Source organism: Nicotiana tomentosiformis, chromosome 2, assembly GCF_000390325.3.
Source record: "Nicotiana tomentosiformis chromosome 2, ASM39032v3, whole genome shotgun sequence".
Lineage (NCBI taxonomy): Eukaryota > Viridiplantae > Streptophyta > Magnoliopsida > Solanales > Solanaceae > Nicotiana > Nicotiana tomentosiformis.
The window spans coordinates 141,568,131-141,580,839 of NC_090813.1; positions in this window are offsets into that span (position 1 = coordinate 141,568,131).

Below are 12,709 nucleotides of genomic sequence, written 5' to 3' on the forward strand. Positions count from 1 at the left end.
AATGATCAAATACAGTTAAAATACAAGTGAAATGAACTAAAGGAAAATAATAATCGTTCAATTCAACAAGTCATTCGAACATAGAATGTGCAACAAAAACCACACCGAGGAACCACACCTGATATTCATATTTCACAAGTCACAATCACAATCTTCTTTATATCGCCGCATGAGCCTTGCATTTATTTTAAAAATATTTTTTTCGAAATAGCTTCATGCGCTTTAGCCCCCTTATCTCGCCATATGGCTTCAAGTAATTTTCCTTACTAGCAACACGCACATGAATCCCACCTTATCTCGCCGCATGCGCATCAATACACCACCCTTATATTGTCGCATGCGCATCAATATCACAACAATCAACTCGCACCACACGTGCCCATATGCCACAACATTGCCAAAATCAACAATACCAATGTCACCACATTACATAGCCCACGCCTCAATCACAATATGCACAAGAATCTCGATAACAACAAAATGAATAGGGAAACAATTCAACAATAAATGATATCCTATAAAACAATAACTTCAATTACAATATCTTAATAGATCTTAATAACTACAACTGCAACTCCATGCATAAGAATAATCTCAACAATGAAAGGTATAACATGTAACAACCACCTCAGTTAAAAGCATATAAGAGCAAACTCGACAATGAAAGGTAAAACATGTGTTAACAACTTCAATTAAGACATATAAGAGTAAACTCGACAAGGAAAGATAAAACATGTAATAATAGATACAATTAAAGCATATAAGAGTAAACTCAACAACGAAAGATGTGACAACTAATAACAACTTTAATTGAATGCATATAAGTAACCTAAGAGTCAAAACCGGTCAATTTCCAGATATAAGGCTGTGTACACACTCGCCACCTTGTCTACACGTCTTTCACGTAATTCAAATGTACAATTTAACCAAATCCTACGGGGTAGTTTTCCTACACAAAGTCAGGCAAGATACTTAACTCAATTAGGCCAAATCAACACTCAAAAATGGCTTTTCCTTTAAAATTCGCCTACGCACGGCTCAAATCTAACAAAAAATGACTTAATATCATCAAACAATGCAAGAGAAACCAATTATGATTAATAAAGCTATGATATTTATACAATTCCCCAAAAGTCAACAAAAGTCAACCCCCTCGTTTAAAACCCGATTCCAAGGGTAGATCTCGACTACCCATAATCCGACGAGTCCATATATGTGTTTTATTTTCAAATACGAGTCCAATTCGACTCTCAAATCTTAAATTTTTATTTTTCAAAATATGGACAAAATCCCCAAGTACTTCTACTCAAATTTCATGGATTAAAGGTTAAATCTCATAACTAATCATGTAATATAATTGAAAATAAATTAAAATCACTTACCCAATAGTTGTATTTGAAAATCCCTCCTCAAAATCGCCTCTTACCGTGTCTAGGGTTCTAAAATTTGATAAATGAAGCTAAGTCTCGTTTTCCAACCCTTTTGTTCACCTGCAGAAGTCGCAAATGCTACCTTGGGCTCGCATTTACAAACCCTAGCAATTGCGGAATAAGGATCGCAAAAGTGAACCCTGATAGCCTACTCAGATGTCGCAATTGCGACAACGGCTTTGCAATTATGATGGCAGCCTACTTCGCAAAAGCGACACAATGGTCCCAATGTGACCAAACCCAATCCTATATTGTCTTCGCAAATGCGACAAGGGCTCGCATTTGCGACATCTGGACCTCCCCTTCCCTCTTCGCAATTGCGATACTGGTGCTCACAATTGCGATAACTGCAACACCAGCACACCAACAACCTATAACCAACTTAATCCAATCTGAAACTCACCCAAGCCTTCGGGGCTCTACACCAAATACCCACACAAGTTTAAAAAAATCATACAAACTAGCTCACGCAATTAAAACACTAAAATAATATCCGAAACTATGAATCAGACATCAAAATATATGAAATACAAAAGGAAACTCAAACATCTCTAGAATCACTACCAAGCGTCCGATTTCTATCAAACCGACTCGGAATGACACCAAATTTGTGGACAAGCTCTAAATAGTAAAACGGACGTATTGCATGTCCCGAAATCAAAATTCGATCACGATATCCATAATGTTAACCTACGGTCAAACTTAAAAAAATTTCTAAACTTCAAATTGGCAACTTTCGGCAAAATAAGTGAAATCAACCTAGGGACCTCTGAATTAAATTTCGAGCATATGCCCAAGTCCAAAATCACGATACTAGCCTATCGGAGCAATCAAAATATTATTCTGGGGTGCTTTTTACAAAATTCAAACCTCAGTCAACATCTTCAACTTAAGATTCTTAACCAAGTACTAAGGGTCCAAATCAACCTAAAATCTTCCCAGAACGAAACCAACACTCTCCGCAAGTTATAAAACTAAAAATACACATACATAAAGCTTTAAAAGGAAATACGGGGTTTGAATACACAAAGAAATCGGTCTGGTCGTTACCGTAACTTTAGATCCCAACTTGATAGTCATTATTGTTAACAAATGTTCTCTATGAAAAATATTCACCCACTTCCTTTCATATCATGTTACTAATTTTTCACCCATTCTCGAATATCGGTGTACATATTTCTCTTTTTTTTAACCTTAACCAACTTATTGATACCATCAAGTTCTTTGTGATATTTCTCTATAAAAGAAATTCAGATTGCATCTACTTGTATCACTTCCATAGAAATGCTACCATAGTCCGTAGTTTTTTCACACTCTAATTCCACGATATCATGACGGTACCTTTTTTTTGGGATTAGTACTATTCCTTGATCCCATGTCTCTTACTAGAGCACTTTATTTTGGTTTGCAAGAGTATTTCTTATTCGGGAATAGCAATATCATAACTTTTTTTCTGCCTCATTTCATCCCTAAGTATGCACATATTTTATCCTCTTTTATAACCCTCATTTTTCTACTAAGATAACATATGACCAAAGTAATTTCTCATTTTTTGCAAAAAGTTGAATTTAATTCAAGCGATAAATCTTCCTAAGTTCTAGGAATCTACTCGAGTAGCCCATTAAATCTTTAACTATTAGATAGTACCTTTAATAACCCGATGTTGAACACTGTAACTATTACTCGTGATAAACATGTGATTGTTATAGCAGCATTTTGTATTGATTTAACTCATTTCATCACGAATCTTACCAAAAGTTTTCCCTTCTTCTTGCTTTTGCGACTAAAATTTTTCTTTTCCCAATCATTACCTTTAAGGTTACTCTTACCTACTCTGACGCTCCCCCACTTACGCGTAAAACCCAATTCTTAAGCTCGAACCTAATTCTTAAACCCGCATAACATTCATACAACTTTACATACCATACACTATTTTCAGAATGTTAACTGTAAGAAGCATACAATCCATCTTCATGTCATCATCGTAACAATTTTTTTTCTGACTATAGTCAATATCCCATCTTCATATCATCATGCTTCGTGCAATTAATATATGTACTTGTATATTTCCAGCTATTCATGAAATCTAGTTCGTGGGTACCCGATCATCGTATAGTAATTTTTTTTGTACCTCCATTGTATCTTTAACCTCATCCTTGTTCATAATATGGTAGGGATTCCTGACTCCATAGCATTTGACACTTGTAACCTCCCTCTCAACTCTCACACGTACCATTACCATTTTCAAGTTCTTGAGCCTTAAGTGATCATACTGCTTTGAAAAAGATAAAAAGCAAACTCTTATAGATTGGAGACCAACTCCAATAACATATTTAATATTGACAACTTGCCACAAATTATTACTTTGGCTCATACATCATTTCAAATATTTATTTTTCTTAATTCATATGGGTCCATCAAATTCTAATTTAATCGATCCACTTCACACATATATATGTACTTCGGAGGTTACCTTTGAAAATTCTCAATTCTCATAAATTCAAAAGGACAAAATAAGGTTTATCCCAACTAGTCAAACTCAAGGTTATTTTTGTTCATATAATTTTACCTTCTCTGGTAACATATGTTGCTTCTTGTACCTTTCCAAGTTACGCCTTTGTGTCTATCATGCCTTAATAGTTTTTCTCACCTACCCATTTAACTCCACCTACCTCATCCATGCATACCTTGGTATGCATCATTAAAGGCTAACATCCATTAGTATCTCATTCGTTATCTAGAAGGCATTCAACGTTCACCTACCCTTCTTATACTTATGACATCGTTAGAATACCTTGAACTTGTGCCCATATGTGACACATCATTTCTTACAATGCACTTCCTTACAAGTGACATTACCATAACGACGAACGCATCATGTAGAGAGTCTCTGAATCTATAGTGAGAGTGAGGGTCATCTCTTGTATCTTGACTTGTTCACTTTTTGAAAGTCTTGAAGGTTTCCTTACACTCTCTTTTTTAAAAGATGCTTTTGGTCATTCTTGACATTATCCCAAATAAATCTTCATTCTTATAAGTCACAATGTGATTGGTACGAACTTGGTTGATTCACATTCTCTTACCAATTCGATTCTTATCATTCCTCGACATCTCATCACGATAATTTGAGATACAACCTTCCCATTTTTTTTGGAAACCATGAGCTTCGTGCTTGTCACTTCTGTATATACCATGTCAAATAATTAATATTGGCCGAGAATCATATCTCTCACTTCAGGAAATACATATGATCTAGAGTGAGAAGAAAGTGAAACTCCCTAAATCTCCTTGTAGCCTCCCCGATATAAGCATGGTCGGCGATACACCGATAAGAGGGACTCTACTTGACACGATTCTATAGATTTTCTAAGACTCAACTTAGAACCTAATGCTCTAATACCATATTTATCACGACCCAAATCCACATGACCGGTACCCGACACACTATCTGACCCAAACGAACCAACCCATAAGATACACCCAAACTATTTGCATGAAAAACTAATTTAACTATAGAAGCTCTTTGAAAATTATATATATTTTCAAGTTAAATAATAGAATATTTTCCAATTCAACAATTACATGAAACTCCTCTAATAATAATAATGAGACTAAGTAAAGTAAAAAAAAATTCATGTGTTTCGCGTTCAACCCCATTACTACAATGCTTCACAACTATTTATGGAGCCTCTCTACCAAAGAATAGAACTGAACACTTGGGCTAATGCCCGACTAATATAAAATAAGAAAATAATCTGATAGCTACCATGGAATAGGAGCGGTATCTCACCATATATCTCGAAATAAGAGTCATCCTAGCCTTGTTCATATAGCATGTATCAAACGTCATCCTGAAACATGTACTCAATAAGTATCATAGACTCTCTCTAACTCAAATTTCTGAGACAAGATTTTACAAAAAACTATGCAACTAATATTTGATTTAAAGTGATAAACAGTTATATAAATCATACTCCTTATCATTGTAAATGAAAAGACAATTGAAATGTAAACCATGATATAAGTTTTTAGAACATTTATATCAACCTAAGATTTTAATAAAAATCATATAAATCCATTTCAATTTCATTAAGTCACTAAAATCTGTTTTGGCTCCTTAGGTCTAAACATAAGAAAATCATTATCTTTCATCGGGATTACTATATCGACACCTACATAATAAGCAACTACTAGGTGATCAACCTAGCAACAAGTATTTGGCCCTACTTGTCTGGGCGGTTTCTCGTAGAGTCGTACGAGTCAAATTAACCTTATTACTCTAAGTAATGATCATTTGCCCTCTCAATGAGGGACTTTATCCCACAAACCTCATCTTAGCCTTGGAATACATCCCTACACCGGCACATATAGTTCCATGGTAATGAAATTAATATTCGGACCAGTCTCGGCCGTCTCCAGTAGTAACCCCCGAAATATTTGAATATTAAAAATAGATTCATAGCCTAATAGCCTCAAATGATCTATTTTTATCAAATCATGATTTTCATAGCCATTCTAAACCATTTGAACAATACCAAAAGAATAATGTTTTTCATGTTAAAACCTTTAGCAATTTAACATCAAACTTTTAAAGATATAATAAATGGTACTCTATTATTTAAATTTCAAAAAACATGCTTTTTCATGAAAACATATCTTTAGCATTCAAATATTTTATACTCTTATCAATACATAAGTTTTAATAAAACTTATAACGTTTTTCTTAAGTATCATCTTGCAAACAAGTTTTGAAAATAAGATTCTTATAAAATCACATGACACTTCATAAGAAACAAACGTAGAAACACATGGCGACATCCTTCTTTTTTCCCACAAGTATGGATGCACATTTATAAATAATATATCAAGTATTAACTCAAAATATGCTTTTAGAAAAATCCTTCAAGTAGAGTAAGTCATAATCAACTTACCTTAATCTTCAAGCTCCAAATAATACGACACCGCCCAAATTGATTAACATGCTATATCACCAACAATTCAATATCCACCATTAGATATTCCAACTACATCTGTAATGATCTGATCGGTCGTTTTGAGAGAATTAGCCTTGAACCCCTATTTATTGCCCCCTCTGCTTCATTTAGCGGTTATGTAACTTGCCGGGAGGATTTATTTTTGATTTCGGAGTGAAATGGGACAGATAGTTCCTAAAATGGAAGCTTAAGTCGTAGGAATTGACCTTAGTTCGAACTGTATGAAGGCGACTCCGGAATGAAGTTTTGACTATTCCTATAGCTCTGTAGGGTGACTATTTCCAACGTCAATTGGCGAAAGTTGGAAATTTGATGAATTTTGGAAAGTTTGACCGGGAGTGAACTTTTTGATATCGGGGTCGGATTCCGATTCCGAAAGTTGAAATAGGTTTGTAATGTCAATTATGACTTGTATGCAAAATTTGATGTCAATCGGACATGATTTGATAGGTTTCGGCGTCGGATGTAGAAGTTTAAAACATTAAAGTTCATTAGGCTTCGATGTGTAATTCGTGTTTTCAGCGTTGTTTGATGTGATTTAAAGGCTCGACTAAGTTCGTATGATGTTTTACGACTGGTTGGTATATTTGGTTGAGGTCCCGGGGGCCTCGGGTGAGTTTTAGATGGTTAACAGATCATTTTTGGACTTAGAAGATTTTCTAATGCTGGGTTGGTTCTAGTGTAATCGCACCTGCACAAGGCTGACCGCAGGTGCGGGGCTAGGGGAATTGGCCAGTGGTCGCAGGTGCGGTATGAGGGCCACAGAAGCGGAGTCACTTCTGCGGGGGATCGATCGCAGAAGGGGACGAGTGCTTGGGGAGGCTTCCGCAGAAGCGGACGAGGGACCGCAGAAGCGTATCCGTAGATGCGAACATTTTCGCGCATGTGTAGAATCAGGGAGCTTAAGTGAACTCTGCAGATGTGGAGACTCACCGCAGAAGCAAAATTTGGTCCGCAAAAGCAGAACGCCTGGACAGACTATATTAAATCAAGGGTTTGTGATTTTTATCATTTTGGACATTTTGAGCTCGGGTCTTGGTGATTTTTGAGAGCATTTTCGAGGGGTTTCTTGAGGTATGTCCCTTGTGTTTAATTTTGATCAATAATTTTATTTCTCCATTAATTTTCCCACCTAGTAAGTGTGTATTTAAGGTGGAAATTAGGAGTTTGAGGTTAGGGATTTGGAGAGTTGATTTGAGGAATTGAGTGGCGATTTGGTGGCGGATTTTGGTAATTTTGATATGGGTGAACTCGTGGTCGAGTGGGTGTTCGTATTTTGTGACTTTTACCGAATTCCGAGATGTGGGCTTAGGTCGACCTTTTGGGCCAAATTTATGATTCTTTGCTAAAGTCGTAGTTTCATTATTTAAATTAGTTTCTTGTAGTTATATTTATAGTATGAAATTGTTTTGGCTAGATTCGAGTCGATTAAAGTTGGAAAGTCAAGGGAAAGGCATACTACTTGACTGGTTGAGCGAGATTTGAGGTAAGTGACTTGTTTAACCTTGTGTGGGGTGAATCCCCTTAGGTTTTGGTACTGTTGTAACCATTTGTGATATGTAAGCGTCGTGTATGCGAGGTGACGAGTGCATACACGGGATAATTGTGGAAATTTTGGTTCTTTCAGAGTTGTCTTCTTTTAAATTCCTTAACTGAGTTGCCTTAGCATATGTAATGATCATGTTTATCCTAGTATCGCATGACTACATGCCTTAACTCTTACTTGTAATTTGTGCAACATGCTTAGTTGATTTACCTGTTTTCCTTGATTTGAATTAAATCTTTAACTGTAAGATCCTCGTTGTAAATTCGTGTTTCCTTTGATTACCTGTTACATATTTACTTTGGGACTACGAGACGGTTCCTCGGGAGATCCGCCTATACTGCATATTTACTTTGGGACTACGAGGCAATTCCTCGGGAGATCCCTCTGTACTGCATATTTACTTTGGGACTATGAGGAGTTTACTCCGGAGATCCCTCTGTACTGCATATTTACTTTGGGACTACGAGGCGTTTACTCGGGAGATCCCCTCATCTCTTGCATATTTACTTTGGGACTACGAGGCGGTACCTCGGGAGATCCCCCCTGTCGTGCATATTCACATTTGGGACTACGAGGCGGTACCTCGGGAGTGCCCCTATTGTTTACCTCTATTTACGGTGCTGATATTTTCTGAAACTTCTTATTGTTTAAATTCTCAGTCATTTCAAAATATTATAATATCTCTGACTTGCTTATCTATTAAACCAGTAGGGCCCTGACCTGACCTCATCACTACTCTATCGAGGTTTGGCTTGACACTTACTTGGTACCGTTGTGGTGTACTCATACTACACTTTTGCACATCATTTTGTGCAGATCCAGGTTCTTCCCACCAGACCAGATACCAGTGAGTTGGACCGCACGTGGAGACTTCAAGGTATATCTGCCAGCGTCCGCGGACCTCGGAGTCCCCCTCTATCCTTACTATGTTGTTTTCCTTATCTTCTTTAGACTCTGATGTATAGAGGCACTTAGTATTTTCTCGTAGAAGCTTGTGACTTGTTTCTACCGTATTTTGAGAGTTGTAAATTATGGATTTGCAGTTTTATATTTATATATCATGTGTTGAGATTAGAGTTAAATTTATTGTTCATTTATTCCAAAAATTATTAGGCTTACCTAGTCCTAGAGACTACGTGCCATCATGACATCCCACGGAGAGAAATTGGGATAGTGACAAGTTGGTATCAGAGCTTTATGTTTATAGGTATTATGAGTCAAAAGCAGGTTTAGTAGAGTCTCGCCGATCGGTACGAAGACGTCTGTACTTATCTTCGGGAGGCTATGAAACCGTTAGGAAAAGTTTCACTTTCTTTGATTCCTTATCGTGCGAGATTTTTGAATTCGGACTCTAAATTTCTGTCTTTCTATTCTCTCACATATGGTGAGGACACGTACAGCTGGATCGAAATACCAAACACATGCGCTCCCTGCTAAAGCCGTGAGAGGCCGGGGCCGGGGCCGGGATTGAGGTTGAGGACGTCCACGTGGTGAAGCTAGAGCACCCGCACGAGCTACCACAGAGGAGCCACCAGTAGCTCCACTTAGAGGGCAGATACCTGAGATGCATGTCACTACACCAGTTCTCCAGGAGACTCTAGCCCAGTTTCTGAGCATGTTCAGTACCTTAGCTCAGGCAGGATTGATACCTCTTGCATCTGCCATATCTCAGGCCAGGGGAGGATCACAGACTCCCGTCGCCGGTACCCTAGAGCAGCGGATTCAGGTAGACCGGGATCAAGAGACCATACCGATACAGCCAGTAGCTCTAGTTAAGCCCGAGGTTAGGGCAGCAGCTTTTGAGGCAAAGCAGCTCAGACTCGAGAGGTACAAGAAGTACCACCCACCTACTTTCAGTGGCTTGGCGTCAGAGGATGCCCAGGGTTTTCTTGAGGAGTGCCACCGTATCCTCCATACTAAGGGTGTTGCGGAGACTAGTGGGGTTTCTTTCACTACATTCTAGATTAGAGGAGCGGCCTATCAGTGGTGGCGCGCATATGAGTTGGATAGTCCAGCTAAGGCAGCTTCACTCACTTGGACTCAGTTCCCAGATATGTTCCTGAGAGAGTATATTCCTCAGAGTCCCAGAGATGCTTGGCACGCAGAGTTTGAGTAGTTGCGCCAGGGTGCTATGACCGTGTCAGGGTATGCGGTCCGATTCAGTGATTTGGCTAGGCATGAATCGACCTTGGTTGCTACCGTCCGAGAGTAGGTTCGTTGATTTATTGAGAGGCTCAAACCCAGTATCAGATTGAGCATGACCCGAGAGTTGGAGATGGATATTGCGTATCAGTAGGTAGTGGAGATTGCTAGGAAGTTAGAAGGCATGCTGACTCGGGATAGAGAGGAGAGAGAGGCCAAGAGGTCTCGAGAGTCTGGCACTAACAGTGGTACTCGTGCCCCAGCTACAACTCGTCAAGGTAGAGGTTATATGGGTCGCCCTATTTATTCAGCACTTCCAGCCGCCAGCGGTGCTCCGGCCACTACTAGGCCCTAAGATCCTTATTATGCACCTCCAGTGTCTAGTGTGCCTCCTGTACGGGGTGCTTCCAGTGGTCAGTCCAGTCGATCAGGCCTGAGCCAGTCGCAACAGCCGTATCCTCCGAGAGCTTGTTTTGAGTGTAGCGACACTCGTTATTTGCTGAGGGATTGCCCCAAATTCAGGAGCACGCGGTGCCTGAGAAATCTGTGGAGGAATGCACCTCCATAGAATTCTCAGGCACCGCGTGCTCCACCGGGTCCTCAGGTTATGATTACAGCACCACCTACCACCCTACCTACACAGCCAGCTAGAGTGGAGGTCGGACAAGTAGAGGTCGCCCTAGAGGGGGAGGCCAGGCCAGATATTATGCCCTTCCTGCTAGGACGGAGGCAGTTGCATCAGATTCTCATCACAAGTATTGTCCCGGTCTGTCATAGAGATGCATCAGTCTTATTTGATCCAGGCTCCACTTATTCCTATGTGTCATCTTATTTTGCTTCATATTTGGGTGTATCCCATGATTCTCTGAGTTCACCTGATTATGTATCTACACCCGTTGGTGATTCCATTATTGCTGACCATGTGTATCGGTCATGTTTGATTGTTCTTAGTGATTTTGAGACCAGAGCTGATTTATTATTGCTTAGTATGGTGGATTTCGATGTTATTTTGGGCATGTACTGATTGTCTCCCTATCATGCTATCCTTGATTGTCATTCCAAGATGGTGACATTGGCTATGCCAGGTCTACCGCGGCTTGAGTGGAGAGGTACCTTAGATCGTGTTCCTAGCAGGGTTGTCTCGTTTCTTAAAGCTCAATGTATGGTTGAGAAGGGGTGTGATGCGTATCTGGCCTATTGAGAGATGTCAGTGTCGATACTCCTACCGTCGAGTCAGTTCCGATAGTGAGGGATTTAGCATACGTATTTCCAGTAGATCTTCCGGGCATGCAGTCCGGCAGGGATATTGACTTTGGCATCGATTTGTTACCGGGAACTCAGCCCATTTTTATTCCACCTTATCATATGGCCCTAGCAGAGTTGAGAGAATTAAAGGAACAATTGCAAGAGTTGCTCTATAAGAGCTTTATTTGGCCTAGTGTATCGCCTTGGGGTGCTCCTGTCTTGTTAGTGAAGAAGAAGGATGGTTCTATGCGAATGTGTATTGATTATCACCAGTTGAATAAGGTTACCGTGAAGAACAGGTATCCATTGCCACATATTGATGACCTATTTGATCATCTTCAGGGTGCCATAGTGTTCTCTAAGACAGACTTGCATTCAGGCTATCATCAGTTGAAGATTCGGGAGCTAGATATCCCGAAGACTGCTTTCAGGACTTGGTATGGTCATTACGAGTTTCTTGTGATGTCTTTTAGGTTGACCAATGCCCCAGTAGCATTCATGCACTTGATGAACAATGTGTTTCAACCCTATCTTGACTCTTTCGTCATTGTGTTTATTGACGACATGCTGGTGTACTCCCAGAGTCAGGAGGATCATGAGCAACACCTGAGGACCGTGCTTCAGACCTTGAGAGAAAAGAAGTTATATGCAAAATTTTCGAAGTGTGAATTATGGCTAGATTTAGTGGCATTTTTGGGTCACGTAGTATCAAATGAGGGGATCAAGGTAGACCCGAAGAAGATTGAAGCATTGCAGAGTTGGCCCAGACCATCCTCGGCTACGGAGATCCGGAGTTTTCTTGGTTTGGCAGGGTACTACCGTCGATTTGTAGAGGGTTTCTCATCTATTGCATCACCTATGACCAGATTGACCCAGAAGGGTGCTCCGTTTAGGAGGACCAAGAAGTGTGAGAAGAGCTTTCAAAAGATCAAGACTGCTTTGACTACAACCCTAGTGTTGGTGTTGCCTACTGGATCAGGGTCTTATATGGTGTATTGTGATGCGTCGCGCATTGGTCTCGGCGTGTTGTTGATGTAGGATGGTAGGGTGATTGCCTAGACGTCCAGGCAGTTGAAGGTGCATGAGAAGACTTATCTTATCCATGACCTTGAATTAGCAGCTATTGTTCATGCCCTGAAGATCTTGAGGCACTATTTGTATGGTGTTCCTTGTGAGGTTTTTACTAATCATCGGAGTCTACAGTATCTGTTTAAATAGAAGGATCTTAACTTGCGGCAGCAAAGATGGTTGGAGTTGCTTAAGGAATATGACATCACCATTCTTTATCATCCTGGGAAGGCCAATGTGGTGGCCGATGCCTTGAGTCGCAAGGCGGGGAGTTTGGGCAGTTT